Below are 15231 nucleotides of genomic sequence, written 5' to 3'. Positions count from 1 at the left end.
TCAGTTCTTCTACCCTCAGCTTTCTTTATAGTCCAACTCTCACATCCATACATGATTACTGGAAAAACTACAGCTTTGACTAGATGGACTTTTGTTGACAAAGTAATGGCTCTGATTTTTAATATGCTGTCTAGGCTGGTCATAACTTTTCTTCCAGGGAGCAAGCGTCTTTTAATTTCATGGCTACAGTCACTATCTGCAGTGATTTTGGAGCCCAGCAAAATAAAGTCTCTCACTGTTTCCATTATTTCTCCATTTATTTGCCATGAAGTGATGGGACCAGATGCCATGATCTTAGTTTTCTGTATGTTGAGTTTTAAGCCAACTTTTTCACTCTCCTGCTTTGCTTTAAACAAGAGCCTCTTTAGTTCTTCTTCACTTTCTGCCCTAAGGGTGGTGTCATCTGCATATCTGAGGTTGTTGATATTTCTCCCAGCAATCTTGACTTCAGCTTGTGCTTCATCCAGTCTGGCATTTTGCATGATGTACTCTGAATTTAAGTTAAATAAGCATGGTGACACTATACAGCCTTGATGTACTCCTTTCCCAATTTTGAACTAGTCCGTTGTTCCATGTCCAGTTCTAACTATTGCTTCGTGACCTGCATACAGAGTTCTCAGAAGGCAGGTCAGAGGGTCTGGAATTCCCATCTCTTTAAGTATTTTCCATAGTTTTTTGTGATCCACACAGTCAAAGGCTTTGGTGTAGTCTATAAAGCAGAAGTAGATGTTTTTCTGGAACTCTCTTGCTTTTTTGATGATCCAGCAGATGTTGACAATTTGGTCTCTGGTTCCTCTGCCTTTTCTAAATCCAGCTTGAATATCTGGAATTTCACGGTTCACGTATTGTTGAAGCCTGGCTTGGAGAATTTTGAGCATGTCTTTACTAGCATATGAGATGAGTGCAATTGTATGGTAGTTTGAACATTCTTTGGCATTGCCTTTCTTTGGGATTGGAATGAAAACTGACCTTTTCCAGTCCTGTGGCCACTGCTGAGTTTTCCTAATTTGCTGGCATATTGAGTGCAGCACTTTCATAGCCTCATCTTTTAGAATTTGAAATAGCTCAACTGAAATTCTATCACCTCCACTAGCTTTGTTGGTAGTGATACTTCCTAAGGCCCAGGTGACTTTGCATTCCAGGATGTCTGGCTCTAGGTGAGTGTTGATGATAATCACATCATTGTGATTATCTGGGTCATGAAGATCTTTTTTGTACAGTTATCCTGTGTATTCTTCTACCTCTTCTTAATATCTTCTGCTTCTGTTAGGTCCATATCATTTCTCTACTTTATTATGCCCATCTTTGCATGAAATGTTCCCTTGGTATCTCTAATTTTCTTGAAGAGATCTCCAGTCTTTCCCATTCTATTGTTTTCCTCTATTTCTTTGCACTGATCACTGAGGAAGGCTTTCTTATCTCTCCTTGCTATTCTTTGGAACTCTACATTTAAATGCTTGTCTCTAAATCTGAACAAGTCCACCTCTTACCTATTGCTGTCTCTCACTGAATTTTTTTGCAATGAGACATCAAGAGCCAGAGCTTCATTAGATCCTAAAACCAGGCACTGTGGGTTTTGGCTGGGCTCAAATCCCGGTTGGACATGACTGAGTGACTAAGCATAGCACAGAGTCCCTGCCACGTGGGTTTGAGTCCCAACCTTACGTAAACAGTCTCAAACACAACTTTCAGAAATGGAAAGATGACGACCTGCTTAGTACTTTGTAAACAGTGGCATATATGGTGAAAGGAGCTGAAGGACAGGAGGAAAAAGCAGTGGGGAAAAGCATGCTGAGGAACCCTTGTCTTAACTTGCTGGAAAAACTGCTAAATACCTGTCCTATGCCCACAGTTTTCATTGGCCTGATCCTTGGTACAAAGGAGGTTAAGGACAGAAGAACCCTCCCCTGCTTGGGAAACAGCTACTAGAATGCAGAGGATAGTGGAGCCTTTGGGACACACTGGGTGGTAGTCTCTCCAGAGTCCCTTATTTGAACCCACGGCCACTCACCTGTTTGCAGGGGGTTCAAGGAACCAAGAAACAAGAGACTGAAAAGGAATTAAGATTTTGTTAGTCATATGTCCTTCCAGCCACAGGAGTAAGGACCTCCTACCTTAACTGGAGGCCTTCTGGAATCTGAGACTGAGCAGTGTGAGCTTTCTGCCGAATTTGCTTTTGCTGTCCCAGTTTCCAGCACACTGAGCTTCTTGTCACTTCCACTCCGCTGGGTTTTCTTCGTGTTCAGCTTCCACTGTGTGACGTTTCGCCCAGTTGGGCTTCTGCTGCACCTGGCCTCCACCTTGGACTGAGCCGAGGTTGTTTCAGGCAGGTTAAATCCGAGTCACAGCACCAGATATGTCGGGGGAATGTGTAGTTTCCTTGGTTCTGTCTTGCCACAGCAAAAATTTGAAATGGCTGATCGTGTTACAGCTTGGTTACAGCTCAGTTTTATTTGGAAAAACAAAGGATTGTATACCCCTGAGGTGTGAGGGTGGGCCGCCCCCAAAGGAGAGGCTTCAATCTGCCTTGGCTTCCTCCTTTTATGTGTTTGTCTCCTCCCCACCTTCGGCCTGCCCGATGCAAATTGGGCTGGCCAAGAGGGGGGTGTATTTGTTTCCCCTGAAGTTCTCACTCTGTTCCGTAGATTTTCTTTTGTTCTGTTTTTGCGGGCTTTCCCCTTTTTTTGTCTTTTAGCCACTGCCATTTTGGACTCCTTTTTCCTACTCTAACTACCTCACAAAAGAAAACTGGAACCTTCTAGGAAGTATCCCATATAACTAAATACATAAAGAAGAAGCCACAAGGAGACAGGTAGGAAGGGTAGACTTGTGATATATTCCAATTCCATGATGCCCCTCTCCCACCCCCTGTGGTGTCACGCAAGTTGGAGAATAATTATATCATAGGTTCTTCCACAGGAGTGAGTGTTTGGATGCCATGTCAGGCTCCCCAGCCCAGAGTTCCAGCATTGGCAAGAAGATCCCCCACAGCACTTGGCTTTGAAAGCCAGTGGGACTTAATTTTAGGAGCTGAACAGGACTGAGGGAACTAGAAACTTGATTCTTAAAGGGTGCACACAAAATCTCACAGGCTCAGGGAACCAGGGCAAAAGCAGTAATTTGATAGGAGCCTGGACCAGACCTACTTGCTGGCCTTGGAGAGTTTCCTGAAGAGGACGGGGCGGTGGTCCTACCTTGGAAACGTAGACATAGACAGCAGCTGTATTGGGTGGCAGCTGTATTTGGGAACTCTTTCTACCCAGTAGAAACTGGTGCTAAGGTGAACAGGACTGTCCCTCTAGCTCAGGGGATCCTTAACCCCCAGGCCTGAGGCCAGTTCCAGGCCACACAGCAGGAGGTGAGCAGTGGATAAGTGAACGAGTCTTCATCTGCTACTCCCCATCACTGCCCGTTGCTCACATTACTGGTTGTTGTTCAGTCACCAAGCTGTGTCTGACTCTTTACGACCCCATGGACTGCAGCATACAAGGCTGCCCTGTCCTTTACTATCTCCCAGTTTGCTCAAATTCATGTCCATTGAGTTGGTGATGCTATCTAACCATCTCAGCCTCTGTTGCCCCCCTTCTCCTTTTGCTTTCAATCTTTCCCAGCATCAGGGTCTTTTCCAAGTCGGCTTTTGCATCAGATGGTAAACATATTGAACCTTCAGCTTCAGTCTCAGTCCTTCCAATGAATATTCAGGGTTGATTTACTTTAGGAGGGACTGGTTTGATCAGTACATTATAGGTCCCTCGTGTCAAAATTGTTGGGGACCGCCGCTCTAGCTCATTAGTGCCAAGACCTGGCCCCACCCAACATCCTGTAGGCACCCACGCTGGGACCTCTCAGGTCAAACAATGCATTGGCTGGGGACATGGCTGGTCTGCCCAGGTGCTGCTAGTGGTAAAGAACCCACCAGCCAATGCAGGAGTCATGAGACGCAGGTTAGATCCCTGGGTTGGGAAGATCCCCTGGGGAAGGGCACTGCAACCCATTCCAGTATTCTTGGAAAATCCAATGGACAAAGGAGCCTGTCAGGCTACAGTCCATAGGGTCACAAAGAATCAGACACAACTGAAGTGACTTAGCACCCAGGCATGAATGTGCTCAAAATATAAAAAATATATGGCAGACCCCACCCTTCAGCACCCCATCCACCTTGGTTGCCAAAAGACTAAAGAGCCCAGGTAAATTCCCTGGCGGTCCAGTGGTCCTCCCCACTTCCATTGCAGGAGGCACTGGTTCAGTCCCTGGTTGGGGGAAATAAGATCCCACATGCCTAGCAATGAGGCAAAAAAAAAAAAAAAAAGACTAAAGAGCCCACAGTCACCACCAGACACTGCCACTGCCTTGCCCACCAGAGGGCACACACCAGATGCAAGAAAACTATGATTCCAAAATGCAGGCCAGACCCTACCCTAGGACAAGCTGGGCCCTAGCCCTGCTTCTAATAGGCCAACCCAACTTTTAGGACACTCCAACCCCATAACCAATTGTGTCAGGAAACACAACCCCTCCATCCCCAAACCTACCACCCTTGGTCTTAAACAAACTCTGGGATCCCTGGGCCCTGCAGCCAGACTCCAGGAACCAGCTCTGCTTGCTAGTAGTCTGTCACCAACTCTAGGATCTGGCTTCACTGCCAGTGGGTGGGGAACAGCTCCAGAGTCTTTGTGACCCTGACTGCCCTCTAGTGAGCCAGCCCACCCTGGGCCCCCTCGGATTCTGCATCCAGCCAATCCTTGACCAGGTCCTGCTCAACAGCAGGCAGCAGCATCTGAACAAGGCAGGGCCTGGCAACCAACCAGACTAGGGGCCAACCAAGCCCACCAGACAGTCCGTATAGTCAACCAACACAACAGAAGTACCCACACAGCCCTCTCAGGAGAAACTTCTAGAGCATATAGCATGGGTAACGAGAGGAGAAGACGATGAGAGGATGCATAGCAAATCTCCTACAGAAGGCCACTTTTCCAAGATCAAGAAAGGTAACTAACCTACCACATACATAAACATACAAATATACTCAGAATGATCAAGGTTGGCCAGACTGTCCCTAAGGAGATCATACAGGCAGTTTGTAATAGACCGTTGTGTCACTGTGCATCAGAGATGTGGTGAAAAGACCACTGAAGGAAGAGTTAGGCGGTCTATATGTTACACCAGTTCTGCCCTTGTCAGCCTCGTCACATAAGCTCTGTGAGCTGCAGTGTGGTAGGCAGAGGAATGGCCCTCTCTTCACTCCCAGCTATATGTGCAGGTCCTAACCTCTGGAACATGTCATACATTATGTTACGTAAAAAAAGGAAATTTGCAGATAGAGTTGATGTAACAAACCTTAAAATAGGGAGAGCATCCTAGATTTAAATGTTCTTAAAAGTGAAAGGGGAAGGCAGATGGTCGATTACAGACATCTGAGGACAGAAGAAAATGCAGAAGAGATTTGAAGTTTGAGAGGAACTTGACCCATAATTGCTGGCTTAGAAGATGGAGGAAGCTGACTACAAACCAAGGAATGTGGTAACATCCCTCAGCAGACTGCCAGCAAGGAAACCAGGAACTCAGTTCTGTAACTGTAAGGAACAACCTGAATGAGAAGGGAAATGACTTTCTTCTTAAAGACTCCAGAAAGGAATTAGCCCTGCCAACACCTTGATATTAGCCTGGTGAAACCCATGTCAGATTTCTACCTACAGAACTGCAAAGTAACAAATCTGTGTTGCTTTAAGCCACGAAGTCTCTGAAAATTTGTTATAGCAGTGAAAGAAAATGTAGATACCTACTTTCTTCATCTATAAATGAACGGGAGTAATAATAATAGTAATTATGTTCTATTTGTCTCCATATGACATTATTGTAAAAGATAACATGATATTAGCAAGAATGGCAGATAGCTCTGAAAATCTAGTCTCCCCAAAAAACAGTGGGAACACTGGCAAAAACTGTCAAAATCAATGTTTTCAAAACTCTTGATATTAGCCAAAGGCTTGCAACAATTCAAGGAGCATTCAAGAAAAAAAACAGCTGAATCTTGTTAAGAACTTTGAGCTTTGTAGTATTTTAACTTGCCCTATTTTTATTTTCTTTTTACCAGCTCTACAGTAGCTTTGAAACCCAACAAAATATTTAACACAAAAAGAAGGCAGAAATGGATGAATTTAGGAACAAAAAAGAGAAAAGACATATATAAAACATATCAAAAGGGTAGATATAAATCCTGTCTTATTGTGGTAATTATGTAAATATAAGGGATTGAAAGGCAGAGATTGGCAAAATGGATAAAAAGAAAGGATCCAATTATGTGATGAATATAAAAGACACTCTTCAGATTCAAAGACACAAATAGATTGAAAGTAAAAGGATAGAAAAAGATATATTATGCAAACAGTAGACAAAAGAGAGCTAGAGTAGCTATACTAAGAGCAGACAAAATAGACTATAAAAAAATTGTTACTAGATGCAAAACTAAAAACACTCTCTAATGATGAAGGGGTCAACCATCAAACAACAAATGAAATCATAGACGCTTATAAGCACTTAATAATGGAGACCCCAAATGAAGAAAATGTGATAGAATTAAAGGAAAAAAATAGCCAGTTTAATAATGCTAAAGAATTGCAAATTAGAGAGAAGGCCAACAAGGAAATAGAAGACTTGAATAACACTATCAATCATCCAGACCCAACAGCATAGAACACTCCACCCCTAAAAGTAGAATACATATTTTTTTCAAGTACATATAAAATATTCTTTAGGATAGACCATATCTTAGGCCATAAAACAAATGTCAATAAATTTAAAAGGACTAAAATCAAATGTTCTCTAATTATGTGGAATAAAACTAGGACTTATTAGTAAAAGAAATTTTGGGAAATTCACAAATATGTGGAAATCAAACACACTTCTAAATATTCAATGGGTGAAGGGAGAAATCACAAGGGAAATTAGAAAATACTTTGATAAGAATGAAGACAAAAACACAGCAAACTTACAGAGTGCAGCTAAAGCAGTGCTTAGAAATTCGTAACTGTAAATGCTTATATTAACAAAGAAGAAAGATCTCTAAATAAGCCAACTTTTTGCCTTAAGAAGCTAGATAAATAAGAGCAAAGCAAACTTAAAAGAAGCATAAGAAAGGAAATAATAAAGATTAGAGTGGAAATAATGAGTTAAAAAGAGAAAAATAGAGAAAAATCAACAAAATCAGAAGTTGTTTATTTCACTAGATTAGCAACATTGGCAAACATTAAAAGGAATAAGAGGATTATAAGGGAATACTATGAACAATTATATGACAACAAATAAGATAACCAAGATGAAATGGGTATGTTTATACTCAAGACAACTGTGTATATGGTATAATACAGAAAATGAAAACTTGCCCATTCAAAACTTGCATATGAATGGTCATTGCAACATTATTAATAGTAGCCAAAAAGTAAAAATAATATAAATGTCAAATATGTTATAACATAAATAATAAAATATGGTGTATTCCTATATCATTCAGTCAATAAAAAGTACTGAAGTAATAATAAATGCTACGACACATACAACATGGATGAAGCCAGGAACAAAAGGCCACATATTCCATTTATATTAAATATCCAGAATAGATACACAGAGACAGGAAGTAGATTAGCAGTTGCTGGGTTTAGGGGATGGGGAGGACTGCTAATGGTTTGTTTGAAGTGATGAAAATATTCTGGAATTAGATAGTGGTGAGGATTTGTGTAAGTTTTCTAAGGCTGTGAGGCAGATTGCCATAAATTTAGTGGTTTAAAACAACAGAAATTTATTCTGTCACAGTTCTGGAGGCAAGAAGTCTGAAATCAAGATGTCAGCAGTGTTGGCTCTTTCTGTGGAGGCTCTGAGGAAGAATCTATTCACCATGGCCTTTTCCCTAGCTTTTAATGGCTGCTGGAAATTCTCATCATTCTGCAGCTTATGAACATTCCAATCTCTGCTTCCACTTAAAAAAAAATTATTTTATTTTTGGCTGTGCTGCATCTTCACGGCTGCGTGGGCTTTTCTTTAGTTGCATGAGCGGGGGCTACTCTGTAGGTGTAGTGAGCAGGCTTCAGTACTTGTGGCTCCGTAGTTGTGGTTCCCGGCTTCTACAGCCTAGGTTCAACAGCTGTGACACACAGGCTTAGTTGCCGTTCGGCAAGTGGGATCTTCCTGGACCAGGAATCGAACCTGCATCTCCTTCATTGGCAGGCGGATTCTTTACCACTGGGTCACTAGGGAAAACCCACTTTTTTTCCAAATAATTTTTTAAAAAATAATTGAGGTATAGCTGATTTACACTGTTTTGTTAATTACTGCTACATAGCAAAATGACTCACATATATATGTGTGTATGTATATATATATTCTTTTTCATATTATTTTCCATTATGGCTTATCACAGGATATTGAAAATAGTTTCCTATGCTCTGCAGTAGGACTTTGTTGTTTATCCATGCTATATATACCAATTTGCATCTGCTGATCCCAAACTCTCTATCAGCTCTCTATGTCTGTGATTCTGTTTCATAGACAGGTTCATTTATGCCATATGTTAGATTCCACATATAAGCGATCTCATATGGTATTTGTCTTTCTGACTTACTTCACTTTGTATGATAATGTACTTTACTTAGTATGGTAATCTCTAGCTGCTCCCATGTTGCTGCAAATGCATTATTTTGTTCTGTTTCTTGGCTAAGTAGTATTCTATTGTATATATTTTACCACATCTTCTCTATTCATTCGTTTGTCAGTGGACATTTCAGTTCAGTTCAGTCGCTCAGTCAAGTCCGACTCTTTGTGACCCCATGAATTGCAGCACGCCAGGCCTCCCTGTCCATCACCAACTCCCGGAGTTTACTCAAATTCATGTCCATCGAGTCGGTGATGCCATCCAATCATCTCATCCTCTGTCGTCCCCTTCTCCTCCTGCCCCCAATCCCTCCCAGCATCAGGGTCTTTTCCAATGAGTCAACTCTTCGCATGAGGTTAGTGGACATTTAGGTCTTGGCTATTGTGACTAGTTCTGCCTTCATCTTTACATCAACTTATGCTTTGTGTTTCTTCTCATTTGTATCTTCTGACAAGAGCACTTGTCATTGGATTTAGGGCCCACTGGGATAATCCAGGATAATTTCATCCTGAGATCCTTAACTACATACACAACTAAATTAACTACAATCTTAAGGTCATATTCAGTGGTTCCAAGTGAACTTATTTCTTGGGGGACTGCTATTCAATCCACCACATAATTGTGTGTATTTTGTATCATATTTTGCCATTTTACATTTATTTTGAAAACAGTTTTTAACAGATATAAATAAAGGTAGAAGATCTCTAAGCTTTTAATGCTCCTCCTATCTTCCCTTTATTTTTTTGGCACACAGTCTGTATAAACAGATACAGACAAATCATATAACTTTCAGGTAGTTATAATGTATCAGTTTTCAGAGTCTAACTTCTCAGTAACTTCTTTATGAATATAGCTATAACCATAATCATTTACAAGGTACTTATCATGTGACATTTAAGATGAAAGTAATTATTGACATGAAAGAATAAAATGGAAGACCAGTACTCATGAACAGTTTTAGAAACAACCCAGAGAGTAAATGAATAAAAGTTTTATCTTCCTTTTTGAGAACCAGCACCAGAACTGGGGCTTTATTCAAAACAAGACTTGTATTCTGATTACCTATACATTCTTTAAAAAAATTTTTTTTAGGAAAAAAAATCTTAACATATAAGATTGTGCAAGTTTAAAGTGTACAATTTTCATTCTCTTTAAAATACAATTTCATTCATCTTTTACTGTGAATACATTAACATAGAAGCCAACTAGAGAAAAAAAAAATGTTAATGTATTGCCTCAGTTTTGGTTGAATGTTAAAAGTGGCAAACTCTTGGTGCTTTTTTGGAACAACTTGATTTTCCTTCCCCACAAATAACAAAGGTGGGTTCTCATCTGTGAGATATGCATATTTTGGATAATAGGCATATGACCAAAATATATGCTTATCTTTTTCCCTGTGAAGTCTATGTTGGTGGTTCTTTTTTCCTTGTCCATTGAAAATGTTTGATTTTGGGGGGTTTTATTTATAATGACTGAGTAATTTTCAGTTTATTTTTCACTACAGATAAAATAAATTTATACTATTTTGCTGATTGCTTATCTAGAACTACAATGTTTACGTTAGGTCTCTTACATAGCCTTTCCTTCATGCTATTAGATATTATTTATTTTATTTTTTTGTTCATCACTTGAAACTACTGATAAGTATTCAGTACTTTCTGTCTGATGTTACATGGAAAAACAAAAATCTAAAAAGTTGCATTTTTCTTAAGGAGTAAAGACATATGGCCATGGAAATGGTATTTTTAAAATTAGAGTGAACTTTAGAGAATACTTACTTAAAGATGAGAAAACTGAGGCTTAGAGAGGCTAAGTGAATTACTTGAGGTCACAGTTTTAGTTAGTGGTCAGTTCAGTATAGAACTCCACTATATCTTGCTTCTTTATCATATAATGGGCAAAAAGTCTATGTCACAGTACATGACTAAGTGCTAAAGTATATGGGTGCAGCTAAGATGATTTAATAGGTCAAGGATAAAAGACATTGGTCTGGCTGAGAGTGGGTGAAGTAGGCTTCTTAGAGAAGTGAGATCTGAGCTTGAAGGATCTGGGTAGGTGGAGCAGAGAAGATCTTCCAGATTAGAAGGGCTGATGACTGGAGGAGAAATGCTGGCAGTGGAGACGGGAGCAGTTTGGATTCTGGAAGAGGCCGCTGGACATCTTAGTCCATCTCTAACTTGCATGCATCTGTCCAGGCATCAGAAGGTTTGGTAGAGCCTTCAAACAAGGCATTGTGGAGTAGGAGAAGGAGCACAACATTCAGAGTAAGACACACTTTTTAAAATCCTGGCACCTCTGTCTAGTAGTTCAAGGCCCTTGAGCAAGTTTCTTAACCTTTGTAGGTCTGTTTCCTTTTCTGGAAAATGGCACTAATAATATCCTCTTCATAAAGCTCTTGAAGGTTGAATAAAAAAGTATGTGAAGAGCCTAGTACAGTATGCCCTCACTTTAAATATATATGTATACTTTAAAATTGAAATATAGTTGACTTACAGTGTTGTGGTAGTTTCTGGGATACAGCAAAGTGATTCAATTATGAATATATATTATGTATAATATATAATATTTTTCATACTCTTTTTTTCTATTGGGTTGGCCAAAAAGGTTGTTCAGGTTTAAAAACCCGAACAGACTTTTTGAGCAACCCAATATTATGGTTTATTACTGTTCTCGTTATATTATGGGCATAGTTATTTCTTTTATTTTCTAAGTATCTGGAGGATGACTAATAAGAATGCATGGTTCTTGGGAGATTTATTTCTCCTGTGCATTGCCTAGTTATGTTCACTACAATATTGAACTCCATAATAAGTTTAAAAGATGTGGTCTATTTGAAGCAAACAACCCTGGGTTCACTCTTAGCTGGATATTTTCTATGTGTGCCCTTTAAAAAGTCAGGTGACTTTCTGAGTTTGTTTCCTTTTATGTAAAATGAGAGTATAAGTACCTTGTGGGATTACAGTCATATTTTAAGGCTATAAAGTGAATAGCATATACTAAGTACTTAATACATAGCAGTCATTGTTATTGTTATTCTCTCTGCAGAGCTTCTGGCTACATTAATCATTCTGTCCTGTTTATCTCAAGTTTAAGAGACCCCTTGAGTCATTTTCTCAGCATTGAAGTAAACTTTCCCAAGAAATGTAATGCTCCTTTCCACCCACATGCAAGAACAACTAACATTCACATACGGCTTTTTTTTTTTTTTTTTTTTAAGAAACAGTTCTTTTTCTTTTTTAAAAATTAATTTCTTTTAATTGGAGAATATTGACTTTACAATATTGTGATTGTTTTTGCCATACATCAGCATCAATCAGCCACAGGGATATGTGTTCTCCGCATCCTGAACCCTTCCTTCCACCTCCCTCCCAACAGTGTCTCTCTGGGTTGTCCCAGAGCAACAGCTTTGGGTGCCCTGCTTCACGCATCAAACTTGCACTGGTCATCTATTTTACACATGGTAATGTACGTGTTTCACTGCTATTCTCTCAAACCATCCCACCCTCGCCTTCTCCCACCAAGTCCAAAAGTCTGTTCTTTGCATCTGTGTCTCCTTTGCTGCCCTTCCTGTAGGATCATTGATACTGTCTTTCTAAATTTCATGTATATACATATATATATGTATGTATATATATATATATATATATGCATTAATATACAGTATTTGTCTTTCTCTTTCTGACTTTCTTTACTCCGTATAATAGGCTCCAGGTTCACCTACCTCATTGGAACTGACTCAAATGCATTCTTTTTTATAGCTGAGTAATATTCTCTTGTGTATATGTACCTCAACTTCCTTGTCAATTCATCTGCTGATAGACATCTAAGTATTGTTCTAATATTTATTTTTATTTAATTATTTGGCTGTGCTGGGTCTTAGTTGTGACATGCAGGATCTTTGATCTTCGTTGTGGCATGAGGTATCCAGTTCCCCAGCCTGGGCCCCCTGCATTGGGACTATGGAGTCTTAACCACTGGACCACCAGGAAAGTCCCTCACATAGTGTTTTAACCTTCATCAAATATACTCAGTAAGTAATTGTGTTTAATCTTCCTAACTTTGTGAGACAGGATTAGTCCCTTTTTACAGTCCATTTGGAACTTGACTAATCAAATTGCTCGTGGTCACACAGCCAGGAAGGGGCAGGAAGCTGACCCTGGGAGCAGTCTTTTTGTCAACAAAGTTCGCATCCTTTCAGATCTCCAGTGGCCTCTCTTCCCTGTATCTTGCTGTCTCCAGAAGAAAATGTTCTTTGGCATCTGAGTGGCCACTGAAGATGAATTCACCCAGGAAAGAAGAAAAGGCTGGAATTTCTCAATTTATGAGTCTATTAATTAGTGAGAACTCTGGCTTTCAAATCACTGTTGCTATATTAACTAAGTCTTCATCACCAGCACTTCATCTAATCTGGAAGATCTTATCCCTTTCCATTCTACTTGCCCCAATTCTACACATCCTTCAAGACCCAGCTAAATCTTGAACTCAGAAATCTTTCCTCCCACATGAGGAGTGGTCAGACACCACTCCCCAACAATCTAATTCAAAGGTTCGTCTAAAATGCTTGCAATGTTAAAGATCTTTAAAAGGGTATTTGTCATAAGATGTAAACTGATATATCTAGAAAACTATTCTAATTATGGATGTTATTTATAGAAGTAAATACCATCAGTAAGTTTTAGCAAAGCACTTATAGTAGAGTGATTTGGCTCAAATCCAACTTGTTCACTTGTTAATATATTATTTATATTAACAAAATCAAATGTTAGGCTGAGCACCAAGGTTTTTCCACCTAATATTATGTGTTTGCTAAGGCTACTACCCTTCTTGATTTTGTACAACATAAATTTCATGATATGCACCATAATTTCTGAGACCCTTGATAATATTTGGAAATGCAGATACAGAGGACCAGCTAATAGGAAGGACAATCCACTCAGTCAATTTTGCATCATTACCCATGAAGCTCTTTTCCACTGTTGTGTGGAAAGATTTAAGATGAAAAGAGGCATGGCTTACTGCTGTTTTATGTACTCCCTCACTCTTCACTCGGCAGGGTTGCTTGCCATGGATTACTCATTGTCTCCCAAGTGGCTCTCGGCAGTGGTCAAATATTTAAGAAGTATGTATTTCATCATGACCCTATCATATACTTCTCTTTCAGTGCCTTCATTCCTTCTTAGCCCGAGACATTGTAGACTTGATAATCTATTGAAGCATTAACCTACCTCCATTTTATTTTCCTTTTTCTTATCACAGCAAGATTTTACAACATGGCAAACCAGAGCTAACTGGGTCTAACTGGGACTTAGGCAAGCAGGTTGGGGCAGAGGGAATGAGAGGTGCTGACTCTCATTTCTCTCCCCACAATGCTCCTTCGTCAGCTGCCTCCTATGACTTCCAGGTGGATGTTGTGTGTAAACCTGCAGCAAGACTTCAGTGCTGGCTCCAACGTTCAATAGCTCTGCTGCTGGGTAAGTCCTTATAAACCCTTTAAATCACAGTTTCCACATCTGAACAAGAGGATGAGAGTACGTCAACTCTCATAGAGTTTTTGTGAAAATAATATGAGAGCACAGACCTGAAAGTACTTTATAAATTATGTTTAGAATGCTGGTCATTTCATTGCTGGACCCTTTAGTTATTGAAAAAACTCATCCTTGTTAATTCAAAATGTCTTCCTCTAAATTATGTCCATTGACTTTAGTTCTAGTAATAAACATTAATTACTAGTAACAACAAGGGTGATAAGAATGGTAATAATAATGATAATAATGTCATTTGCCATTTACTGAGCATTTACTATGTGAGATGTTTTACATAAATTGCTCACACAATCTTTATGGAGTGATATGACTTTTGCAATTGGAAGCATGATGCAAATTGGTGCATTGAAAGAAAATTTATTTTTAAAAAAGAGAATAGGGATCTGGTAGAAAGCATCATGCTTATAACATCATTGTGGTTGTGGTCTGCATCATTCAGGGTCTCAGCAGGAAACAGATAGCTAACTCTGTTTGGAGATGGAAACAGTTCAATGATGGAACCACTTACAAAGTTGTGGGCATGATGTAGGGAATCACTAAGAGATGCTGAAGTACCCAGCACTTGGGAACAGGGAAAGCTGTTAGCACCCCAAAGTCAAAAGAGGAGGGAACTGTCACCAGACCTCCATAAGAACAATAGCCATGGGGGAGATAATAGCCCCCATGAGACAATAGAACAATAGCCATGGTCTTCCAGCCTCTGTGGCTCCAGGTGAAGGATGGCAGCTCCTGTCAGGCTGGCATGGCAGAGAGGAGCGGAGGGAATAGTTACTCAGAGCTCTCCCAATCTTTGATCTCCTGTCTTAGTCTCCCATTTGCTGAACCCCCTGGGAGCCAGGTAAAGCACAGGGGCCAGTCACCTGGAGCAGCATAGAGTTCACCCTGGGAGGAACCAGTGCAGGATCATGAGACATGCCGGCATACGTGGAACCTAAATGTAAAAGAAGATAAATGAATGATTAAGTGTGCAGACCTTACTATAAGAATGGGATGTTTCCAAAGCTTTGTTTTTTTCAGTTGTTTGGTGGTAACTCAAAGTATATT

General features: G+C 39.9%; 1 long non-coding RNA gene across 1 annotated transcript in view; it reads left to right on the top strand.

Annotated features, from left to right (window-relative positions):
• The window catches only part of LOC122676165, a 40459-nt gene extending 26350 nt beyond the window's left edge, over nt 1–14109 (top strand). The window contains exon 3 of the long non-coding RNA XR_006335457.1: nt 13901–14109. This is a non-coding gene — a long non-coding RNA (uncharacterized LOC122676165). The remainder of the gene's footprint in view (nt 1–13900) is intronic.
• Nucleotides 14110–15231: the final 1122 nt, after the last annotated feature.

Source organism: Cervus elaphus, chromosome 19 (genome assembly GCF_910594005.1).
Source record: "Cervus elaphus chromosome 19, mCerEla1.1, whole genome shotgun sequence".
Taxonomy (NCBI): domain Eukaryota; kingdom Metazoa; phylum Chordata; class Mammalia; order Artiodactyla; family Cervidae; genus Cervus; species Cervus elaphus.
The sequence above is the reverse complement of the archived record's forward strand: the minus strand, read 5'-3'. Positions and strand labels throughout refer to the sequence as shown.